Raw genomic sequence first — 12,619 nt, forward strand, 5'->3', positions numbered from 1 at the left:
GCCACCTCCCCCCTTTGAAAAACCCAGCTGTTGATTGGGTATGGATGTAATGGCTGGACAGTTTGGAAAGCTGTCTACTTGATCTGTTTCTGTCTTGATAATTCTGCCTGTATACTTTGAAGTTCGGGGTGCTGACCTTTTTCCCCTGAACAAGGTAAACGATATATGTCTGACTGATTAAAGTAAGCTTGTTAACCTATTTTGAGTTGCTTTCCTTTAACAAAGCAGATCCAAGAACCTGTGGTGGCAGCAAACCCTGAGGACGCTTGGGGTGCTTGCTGCCACACTTCTTCCCTGAGATTCAATTGTACTTCCACCAGCAACCACATATACCATGCCATTTGAAGATATCAGAATAAGTATTATATTATGCCATTACTAATTTTTACAATGTGAAAATGAATGGGATTACTTGGTAAAAGTCACTGACAAAGGTGAGAATACAGCATTTGTTTACATTTAAAATGCTGCACAAATCAAAACAACTCTGAGGTACTACATCTCACCAGTCAGATTGGCTAAGATGACAAAACAGGAAAATGACAAATGCTGGAGAGGATGTGGACAAATTGGAACAATAATGCATTGCTGGTGGAATTGTGAACTGATCCAACCATTCTGGAAAGCAATCTGGAATTATGCCCAAAGGGCTATTGATCCAACCATTCTGGAAAGCAATCTGGAATTATGCCCAAAGGGCTATAAATAATTTTATACCCTTTGACCCAGCAATACCACTTCTAGGATGGTATTCCAAAGAGATCATAGAAGTGGGAAAAAGACCCATATGTACAAAAATATTTATAGCGGCTCTTTTTGTGGTAGTAAAGAATTGGAAATTAAGGGGGTGCCCATCAATTAGGGAATGACTGAACAAGTTGTGGTATATGCATGTTATGGAATACTATTGTGCAATAAGAAATGAGGAGCAGATGGACTTCATATTTACCTGGAGAGGCTTATACGAATTGATGCTGAGTGAGAAGAGTAGATCCAGGAGGAATTTGTACACAATTACAGACACAACATATGTGTGACTACCAACTTTGATAAATTGGACTCTTCTCAGCAATCCAGAGTCATAAGTCAACCCCAAAAGACTCATGATGGAGAGAGATGTTTACATCCAGATAAAGAACTGCGATTGAACCCAGATTGAAGCAAACTACCTGCCCTTTTTCGGTTTCTTGTTTGGTTTTGTTTCCTCTTTCCCCATTCATCATTCCATCTGTTACAATCCTTCTTTATAACCTGACTAATGCCTAATGTGAAAGTATTTGCAGATACTATGCTTTATAATGTATGAATGTATGCCGCCCTGGCCGGCGGGGGGGGGTTTGAAACTCATAGAATTGTAGTAATGAATCTTGTAAACTAAAAGTAAACAAATTAATAAAGACCAAAATAATAAAATAAAATGTTGCACAGATGCTTTTTTGCTTTTTACACTAGTCATTTCACAGTAACTAATTCACCCATTTTGGTAACAAAGAGAAGCAATTACACAAAACCAACCAACCAACAGTAACAGCACATGAGACATTCCAAACCCATACTTTATCACCACTCTATCAAGAAGGTGCTATGTTTATGACCAGAACTCAGGAATCAAAATAAACACTAAATTTAATATTAATTCTGATGTCAAATGCAAGGAAAAATAGACTAGAGTTTTTGATCACTTCAGATTATATGTACAAGAACAGACCTTTTACTGTGATTAATCCTTTCCCCAAGAGTATCTCAGGGAACCATAGCTTTGGACCAGAGATGAGTCCTATCAAGGCCTTAAAAGTTTTTGTTGACATCAAGTTGTCAACATTCTAAGCACCTATTATGTACCAGGCTCTGTACTGAACACAGGAGAAACTAAATAAATAAATAGCAAAAGGGCACATACAAAAAAAAGTCCTTGCTCTGAAAGAGATCACAGTCAAGCCTTCCTCCTCAAACAGGTTTTAATAAATTTGCTTTGCTAAGGGTGTTTGTGAAGGGTTTTGTGTGGGCTTTTTATTCTGGAAAAGATTGAATCATTAACCTAAAAAACAGAATCACTGAGCTTGAAAAAGACCACAAGAAGTCATTGAATAACTATTCCCTCCCCTTACAAAGAAGATAATTTTCCTACAACACTGCCCAAAAGGAAATTTTTTATATCTAACCTGAGTATCTCATATCATAGCACAAACTTATTTTCTCTTGTTCTGTATGAAACTGTATGCCTTAGGCCAACTTAGGCTAAACTAATGCTAAGATAAACTGATGCTTCACCAGTAAACTGTGAAAATAGTACTGGCTCTGGAGTTAGAAGTCTTCAGTTCAAATTACACCTGTGACACTACAAGTTTTGACTTCAGGCAAGTCTCTTAATCATCCTAAGCTTGTTTTCTCATCTATAAAATGAGGGGATTGAACTAAGTAGCCTCTGAGATTTCTTCCAGCTCTAAATCTATGATTTTGTGATATACACATAGGGATTATATAGATATATAACTTTATATATTATATATATTGATTACATAGATAGGGGTGTGTGTGTGTATGCATGCAATTGATACAAGTAAAATCACATTTTAGGGAATATTATTATAATCAGATGAGAATATAACAAATTCTGTTAGAAAGCCCATATACAGAAATATTCAAAAGTCCCTTTCCATTCAGCCAATCTATTTGCTGAAAAATGTTCTCTTTAGTGTAGTATTCATATGGTTATTGCATAAATATCTAAAAGGTATTAGTTTTAGTAAAACTGTTTTTTTAGAAATTCCGATGTGTCTTCATTTATAATACTGTAAAATCATGCATATGGTTTGTCGATCTCTCTCCTTTCTTCATTCTGGATCACTCTGTAATATCTAGATATGTTATCTAATTTGAACCGCACACCAACTCCCTGAAGTAGGAAGGGAAAAAAGGAAAATGGAAGGAAAGAAGCATTTATTGAGCTCCTACTATATGCCAAGCACTTTTGCAACTACTACCTCATTTGATCTTCACAATCACCCTGGGAGATAGGTGCTATTATTATCCATGTTATGGTTTCAAAAACTGAGAAAGGTAAAGATTAAGAGTCCAGCGGCAAACAGTAAGAGTCTGAGGCTGGAGCTGAACTCAGGTATTCCTGAATCCAGGCCCAGAACTCTGTCCATTATACCATCTAGCTGCCTATTATTATACATATTGGAAAAATGAGACTGAGAGAAATTAAGTGAATTGAAGAAATTCAGACACCCAGTATGTGTCTGAAACTTGAATTCAGGACCACAAGTCTAATATTATCCACTGTACCCTCTAGCTGCTATTTACCAGATTTCTCAGTTCCTCGGGCTTACCATTTCTAACAGTACAACAACATTCCATACATTCATTTACTATAGATTGCTCTTCCATTTCCCCAGTCAATGAGGACTCTGTTTTCAATTTCTGATACTACAAAAAGTAGTGCTACTAATATTTTGGCATATATAGGATTATTTATTTGACTTCTTTCAGATCCCCAAATCCAGAAACAGAATTGCCCCAGTCAAAAAGTATGAAATGTTAGTGACTTTTCACAATAATTTCAAATGTTTTCAGAAGTAGTGAACTAGTTCATAGTTCTACCAACTGAACAGTCCATTTGGCTTCCCATAATTCCTCCACACTAAGTACTAAATTACATTCAATAAACATTAATCAAGTATCTTCTACATTCAAGGTACTCTGTTAATCCCTGGGGATACAAAGGCAAAAATATAAGTCTCTGCCCTTATGGAACTTACATTCTACTTGGAGAATTTCCCCAAATAAGTAAATACAAAACATACACAAAGATATATCAAAAGGTAGAGAGTATTAACAGGTTTGGCAGATCAGGAAAGGCCTCAGTTATCAAGTGGCTCTCGATCAGTGAAAGCAAGGGATTCTATGAGTTGGAAGCAAGAAGGGAGAGCACACTGTAGGTAGACCTGTGAACTTATTCAACCATTCTGGAGAACAATTTGGAATATGCCCAAAGGACTCAAAAATTGTATATATCCTTTGATACAGCAATACCACTACTAGTTATATATACCAAAAAGATTTTTTTTTAAAGGAAAAAGAACTTATTTAAACAAAAATGTTTATAGCAACTCTTCGTAGTAAAAAAAATTGGAAATCAAGGGGTTGCCCATAAGTTAGGGAATGGCTGAACAAATCGTGGCATTTGATTGTAACTGAATATTACTGTGCTGTTAAAAATGATGAGCAAGAGGATTTCAGAAAAACCTGGACTTATCTGAAATAATGCAAAGTGAAGTGAGCAGAACCTGAAAAACATTGTACACAGTAAGAGCAATACTGTATGATCAACTGTGACCAAGACAATTCCAAAGAACTCACAATGAAAAATGTTATACACCTCCAGAGAAAGAACTGAGTCTGAATGCAGATGGAAGCACTGTTTTTCATTTTCTTTATTTTTTTTGTTTTTTTTTTTTTTTACCTTTGGGTCTGTGTCTTCTTTTACAACATGACTAATAAGTTAATGTTTTGCATGACTGAACATGTATAGCCTATGTCAAACTGCTTGCTATCTCAGTAAGGGGGAGATAAGGGAAAGAGAGAAGATTCAGAACTCAATTTTTAAATTGTTATATGTAATTGACAAAAAATAAGATATTAAAAAAAATAAAAGGAGAGCACTCAAGAGGCACAGATGGAATGTCATATAGAAGTAACAGCTAGTAGGCCAGTTTGACTAAAACAGAGAGAATTAATGTATAATGATGATATAAAATGATACTGGAGAAAACACAGAAATGAAAATATAAAATATATATGTAAATACATATAAAACATAAATAAATAGGTAAAATTATAATGGAAAAGGGGTAGAGATCCTATTATGAAAGACTTAAATAACAAGCTGAGGAGTTTGTATTTTACTGTGGAAACAGCAGGGAATACTGAAGATTTCTGAGTAAAGAAGTGACAAATTCAGCTCCTCATCTGATCATTTCCTGTGCATCAGTAATGTCACTGAGCAGGTGTGTGAGATGACAGACTGAAAAGGGTAAAGGTCACAGTTGAGGAAGCTAATTAAGGGAATACTGCAATAATCCAGGTAAGAAATGAACCTGAACTCAAGTAGCAAATTGTGAAAGTGGAAAGAAGGTGACAAGATTACAAGACTTGGCAACTGACTGAATGAGGGTTGAGGAAAGAGATGAGCAAAGGATGACTTCAAGGTTACAACCTAAGTGATTATAAAGATACAGACATAGCCAATAAGTGGTTATCCTCACAGAAGATCTCCTGTAAGGGGGAATCCACTATCTCCCAAGACATTCCTTTCTACCTCTGAATAACTCTAATCATTAATATTTGTACATACCCTAAAATAACATATAATGAAATGTTAAAGTTAAAAAAGACAAGGTGAGGTCTGATGCAGCTCAAGAATCCCCTTCATTGGGGCAGTGACTAGAGCACAGGCCCTGGATTCAAGAGGACCTGAATTCAAATGTGACCTCAGACACTTAACACTTACTAGCCATGTAACCTTGGGCAAGTCACTTAACCTCAAGTGCCCTGCCTTCCCCCTCCAAAAAGCAAATAAACAAAATAAAATAAAAAAGAATCCCCTTCATTAGCTATATTGCTATTGATGAGGAAACAGAGGTAAACAGGTTAAGTGACTTGCCCAGGGCCACCCAGCTTGTGTCTGAGGCCAAATTTGAGCTCAGGAAGATAAGTCTTCCTAACTCCAGGCCCAGTGTTCTATCCACTATGCCACCTACTGTAGCAGCAAGCACCCCAAGCGTCCTCAGGGTGGCTGCCCATACAGGTTCTTGGATCTACTTTGTTAAAGGAAAGCAACTCAAAATGGGTTAACAAGCTTACTTTAATCAGTCAGACATATATCGTTTACCTTGTTCAGGGGAAAAAGGTCAGCACCCCGAACTTCAAAGTATACAGGCAGAATTATCAAGACAGAAACAGATCAAGTAGACAGATTTCCAAACTGTCCAACCATTACATCCATACCCAGTCAACATCTGGGTTTCCACATCTGGGTTTTTCAAGGGGGGGGGGGGGGGGCCTCTGGACAATGGCTTCCCAGAACACAGATCAAATCACAGAACACTTCTCAAAGTGAGCCCCCAAAACAAAGCCTCACATCAGGGCTTATATAGCCTTCTCCTGGCTCAGAGAATGTAACAACCTTCTGGACCCACTGGCCAATCAAGAAGTATCTACTGAAAAACAAGCCTCCCACTCCAGGCTTCAGGTGCACTTTAGCCTAGGGGCAGGGAAGATCTTCCAAATTTGCATTTCCATTACACCTACCTGCCCCTCAACATCTTATACTGAGATTACTTTAAGTCAACAAATGAACTAGCATTTATTACTTTTTTAACACATGACAGCACCATATTTCTTACTTTGGTTGCTTTAAACTAAATGTGAGACTTTACATTTTATGTTTCAAGAAATAAATTTCATAAGTATAGTTTAAAAAGTTTATCATGATTTAGATCTAAAATCTGATACTATAAGCAATCTGGGAGAGCAAGGAATAGTTTGTCTCTCAGTTTTATGGAAAAGAATTTATGACCAAACGATACAGAGAACATTACAAAATGCAAAATGGATAATTTTGGTTACATTAAATTGAAAAGTTTTTGTACCAATAAAGCCAATGCAACCAAGATTAGGAGGGAAGCAAAAATTGGGAAAGAATTTTTACAGCCAATGTAACTAATAAAGGCTTCATTTGTAAAATATACAGGGGCAGCTATTGTGCTTCCCTGATAATAAGCCCTATCCCGAAAATAAGCCCTCCCCTTACTGTGTAAGATTCCTCTAAAATAAGCCCTCCCCCGAAAATAAGCCCTATTGAGATTGCTACTGTAGTGAAGGTGATCCCCTGCACTACACGCTACATTACGGTACCCTCTGTATGCACCGTCGTCCCCCCCCCCCCCCCGTGAAATGCACGCCGCGGTCCGAGCTGCATCCAATCAGAGCTGCAGCAGTGAGCGAGTCATCCTGTTCTTCCCCAGTGATTTGCTTATTGAATAAAGGTACATTTTTTTGTTCACATTTACCTGTTTATTAAAATTGCTGTCAATTTTCATTAAAATAAGCCCTCTGGTGTTTTTCTGTCCAAAAAAATTAATAAGACAGTGTCTTATTATCGGGGAAACACGGTAGGTAGCACAGTGAACAGAGCACTGGCCCTGAAGTCAGGAGGACCTGAGTTTAAATCCGGCCTCAGACACATAACACTTAATAGCCGTGTGACCTTGGGCAAGTCACTTAACAAGTCACCAACTGCCCTTCCAAAAAAGAAAAAAAGCAAAAAATAAAATATACAAAGAACTGAATCAAAGTTATAAGAATACAAAGTCATTCCCCAATTGATAAATGGTCAAAGGACATGAACAGGCAGTTTTCAGAGGAAGAAATTAAAGATATCTATAATCATATGAAAAAATGCTCTAAATCACTATTGATTAGACAAATACAAATCAAAACAACCTTTAGGTACCACATCTCACCTGTCAGACTGGTTAACATGACAAAACAGGAAAATTATAAATGCTGGAGAAGATGTGGGAAAATTAGAACAATAATGCATTATTGGTACAGTTGCAAACTGTTCCAACCATTCTGGAGAGCAATCTGGAACTATGCCCAAAAGGCTATAAAAATGTGCATACCCTTTGACCCAAGCAATACCACTTCTAGAGCTGTATCGCAGAGAGATCATACAAATGCAAAAAGGACCCGTATGTACAAAAATATTTACAGCAGCTCTTTTTGTGGTGGCAAAGAATTTGAAATCAAGGGGATACCCATCAATTGGAGAATGGCTAAACAAGCTGTGGTATATGAATGCAATGGAATACTATTATGCTATAAGAAATGAGGAGCAGATGAAACTCACAATAACCTGGAAAGACCTCTATGAACTGATGCTGAGTGAGGGGAGCAGAACCAGGAGAACTTTGTACACAATTACAGAAACATTATATCTGTGATGACTAACTTTGATAGACTTGGCTCCTCTCAGCAATGCAAGGTTCTAAGACAACTCCAAAAGACTTGTGATGGATGGAAAAGGCTATCCATATCCAGAGAAAGAATTACGGAGTCTGAATGCATATTGAAGCAAACTATTTGCTCTTTTTTTGTTTTGTTTTTTTCTTTCTCATGGTTCATTCCATTGGTTATAATTCTTTACAACTTGACTATTGTGAATATATTTAATGCAAAGATATATGTAGAACCTATATCAGATTACATGCCCCTCTTGGGGCGGAGAAGAGGAGGGAAACGGAAAAATTCTGGAACTCAAAAACTTGTTGAACTGAGTGTTGCAAACTAAAAATAAGCAAATCTAAAAGAGAAAAAAAAAGTTTATCTAAAAAGATCTAGGGGTGGGGAACCTGCTGCCTCGAGACCACATGTAGCCTTCTAGGTCCTTGGGTGTACCTTTTTGAATAATCCAAGTTTTACAGAACAAATCCTTTTATTAAGGGAATTAGTTCTGTGAAGTTTGGATTGAGTCAAAGGGCCACATTTGAGGACCACCACACGTGGCCTTGAGGCCACAGGCTCCCCATCCCTGATAGGGGTTTTAGTGGACAACTCAATGTAAGTCAAGAGGGTGAAACTACAGCCCAAAAAGCTAATATAGCCTAAGCTCCTGGGATAGGAAAGTGACACCAAATTCTCCACTGGACAGACCACATCTGAGTCATTGTGTTCAGCCCTGGTCACCACAGATTAGAAAAATACAGATAAACTAGGGAAAGTCCAGGAGGTCAACCAAAATGGTGAAGATCCTTGAATTCATACTAGATGACGACTGTCTCAAGAAATTGGGCATGTCTAATTTAGGGATGGCTGAAAGCACTATCTAAGTACTAGAAAGGTGGTGTACATGTGAAAGAGGGATTAGACCACTCTACATGGCTCAAAGAAAAGAAACAAGAACAATAGGTACAAGTTGCAAATAGATACAAGGCAAACTTGAGTTCTGGTGTCTAGAAAAACTTCCTAACAATTAGAGCAGTATTTCCCTCAAAAGGGGGATGGTTCCCTACTTTCAGAGGTCTTCAAGCATAAGTATGGTATAGAGAAGATTCCTTTCAAGTGCATTGTCTATGATGCCTCAAGCACAATGTAGTCTCCCTATCTCTTGACTAAGTCCATTTTACTGATACCTTATCTGAAATATAAATTGTTCCTGAAGTCTCTTTCAGCTTTCAAATTCTCTGATTCTTTGAAGTGATGTAGTTTAAGTAAAGCAAGATGAAAAAGAATAAATTAACTAGTACAACTACAAAATTAAAAACAATAACAGCAACAAATTTGTATTAAATACCTATGAACTTCTTTTCTATGAGGTCAAAGTGGAAAGGGTATATCCATCATTTTAGAAATGGGAGAAAAATTTTGATACGTAAGAAGTAATAAGGTGGCATAGTGGATAGAGCACTGGTTCTGAGGTCAGGAAGACCTGAGTTCAAATCCAACCTCAGACACTTACAAGTCCTGGGAAAGTCACATCAGTTCTGTTTTCTTCAGTTACTTCATCTGTAAAATGAGATAATAATAGCACCTATTTTCCAGAGTCATTATGAGAATAGATTAATAATTGTAAAGCACTTAACACAATGCCTAGCACATTGTAAGCACTATATAAATGTTAGATACTATTATTATTATTATATGAAACTAATGAAATATTACTGAGCAGTACAAAACGGTGAAAAAGCCAGATTCAAAGATACAAAGACTTATATGAACTGAAGCAGACTGGAGTGAGCAGAATTAGGAAGCCAATTTCTATGAAGACTACAACAGTATATAAAAAGGACAACTATGGGACTTAAGAACTCAGATCAATATATGTAGTGACCAAGCACTTAACCAGAGGACTAGGGATCAACAGGTTTACCACAACCTAACAATGAAATGAAAGACTCAAGAGACACAATGAAATATACATTTTGACTTGTGGCAAGTACATGATTGTTTTGTTCAACTATGCTTAAGGCTTTGTTTCTGTTTAATTTTGGGGGGGGGGGGGGAGGACGAGTAATAAGGCTGACGCCAAGTAGAAAAAAGAAAAGAAAGCCCTTGTATTTTTTTAATGCAAACAATAAAATAGAAGTTTGAAGGGAAACACACAAGCAGAAGAGCACTTTATCTAACATGGAATTTATAATGTTTTTTTGTAAAAATGCTGGCTACACATATTATAGATTTATGGTTTCATTCAAAAATATCCTATTTTTTCTGCACTGTGTATATGGAAATGCAAATATTTGATGTTTAAATAAGTACAAAACCAAAAAAAAAGAGAGGAAATGTTTAAATGATATAACAGATAAAAATGACAGAATTGCTACTAGTTTAAAATTAATACATACACTTCAGCTTGGGGGATTAATAATCAGTAAATAACAGAATTTATCAGACACAGTACCATTATTTTCCATTCTTTGTTTCACTGTTCATTTTTCTTATTTTCTTGTTTATATATATATACATGTCTATTTGTACTTACCAATGGAAATTTTTTGAAAATGATCAAGTAAAAAAAGATTAGTCTCATAGAAGTGTACCAGATAGGTGATATCACTCAGAATTCAACTATAAATATGTGAAATTATATCTTAAAATCACTTGTAACTCTCTCTCTCATGCCAAGTCCAGGGGCAAAGGACTTACTCATTTGGAAGTGACACCAGTAAGCAGGGAAAGGCAGGAGCAACTACCCCACCACACCTCATCTGCTCTTGTAAGCCCCTTCTACCAACACTGAGTTCTTCCATGAACCTCTATTTTGGGGAAGAGCCTCAAATCTGCTATACTTCATTAGTCTTAGCCACCATGCTCCCACCTAGGTACCTACTCCTCTACCCTTTTCATCTACCTTTTTATACATGGTTTTCTCCCATCAGAATTTAAGATTCCCCACCCTCCTTCCCCTACTCACCTTGAATTTGTTTCCCCAGTGCTTTTTTTAACACACTATTAGTAAACACTTCAATAAATGCTTGTGGACTAACTTTCCTCTCTCCCTGACCACATGATCCCAAGAAACAGGTTTTGCTGATCTAGTTTGTTTTATTTGTCCTTTTCAATCCTAGGTACTGGGAATGGAGTCCCCAACCTGGTATCTTGAGCCATGGGGAGCCTACCCAGAATTACAGGCATCAGGATGTTGCTGTCAATCAGGATCCCAGTAAGTTGGGGGAGTAGGGTGGGAGATAGAGAGAAAGAGAGTGTTTAGGACTTGGTACTTGGTGGGACTAATGCTATGAAAGCCTGAGTTAATCTAATCTCTACTAATCTCTACTCCCCCCTCCCCAGAGAGTGAGGTAGTATAGATGGATTATACCCCTATAGATGAGGGTCAATGTTTATGTTAACTCTCATTTTATCTTTGAAGTAAACATTCCTTTGTAAAAGTTAAACTAAAATAAAAGCACTTGTTTATTATATAAATTAATATAATGTTATTGCCCAAATACTTCATTGACTTACCATGCTACCATGATATTCTTTACTAACCATGTGACCATGGGTTTTGCCTTAGTTTTCTTATCTGTAAAATAAGCTGGAGAAGGAAAGGGCAAACCAATCCAGTATCTTTGCCAAAAAAATCCCAAATGAGATCTCAGGAGAGTTAGACACAATTGAAAAACGATTCAACAAAAAACAAAAGACTCACCTTACTTAATTCTACCTCTCCTCACTGCCTTTATTTTCCAGATATTATTTTTTGTTGTTCTTAAAGATTTTTAAAAAACTAAAACACAAAATTTAAGTTTTGGTGGTTATTTTGGAGGGGTTTGGGGGGGGTCTAGATCTATGATTTCATTAGGAGGTAGAACTCTCAGCATGGAAACTAGAAGGCCTAGTTCTGAATCCTAGGTCTGACATGTGTGACCTTGGGCAAGTCACTGCATGTATCTGAGACTCAATCTCCTCATCTGTAAAAGGAGAGTTGGTTAGATGGCCTTCCTTCCAGCTCTAAATCTATGCTCTTGTGATTTTATAACTACAAAGACAAAAAGTTCCTTCACTTCTGGGAAAATCACATACATAAACAAGACATGGCAATTTAAGGATGTAAAGAGTAACAACCAGAGAAATCAAAGGAGGCTAAGGAGGGGGTGGTGCCAGGGCTGAACACTGATGGAATACAAGGAATCCTAGATGCCAGAATGAATAAGGAATACATTCCAGGGATAGGGGGAGGGGAAGGGGGCTGGGAAAAAGGAGAGGATGGTCAGTGAGAATACATGGAGGAAGGAGATGCAATGGCCCAACTTGTCTTAAATACAGAGTTGTTAGTAAAGAGTAAAACAAACTTAAACTGCTAAGTCACTGCTTTCAAATTCTACTGAAATACTCCCACTAAGCCATCCCAAGTAGTCCTTCAGATACCTCACAGCTCTAAAATACTAGGGTTTAACAAAAGGGGATATGGCATCATAAGGACTTTCTTTTATATTAACCCAAACTAATTAAAGCCTACCTATAGCTTTAAGGCCAATTTTTGACCACTTAACAGTCTACTAAATATTGTCACACAAAACAAACAATATTCTATTATAGAAATTTCATA

At 37.0% G+C, this 12,619-nt stretch overlaps 1 protein-coding gene across 8 annotated transcripts in view; it reads right to left on the minus strand.

Annotated features, from left to right (window-relative positions):
- The window catches only part of EHMT1 (euchromatic histone lysine methyltransferase 1), a 430,700-nt gene that overhangs the window by 292,760 nt on the left and 125,321 nt on the right, over positions 1–12,619 (minus strand). The gene's annotated exons all lie outside the window — the stretch shown is intronic.

The sequence above is a fragment of the Petaurus breviceps genome, unplaced genomic scaffold (genome assembly GCF_028583685.1).
Source record: "Petaurus breviceps papuanus isolate PSGF00001 unplaced genomic scaffold, PetGlider_PUasm1.0 90847, whole genome shotgun sequence".
Classification (NCBI taxonomy): Eukaryota; Metazoa; Chordata; class Mammalia; order Diprotodontia; family Petauridae; genus Petaurus; species Petaurus breviceps.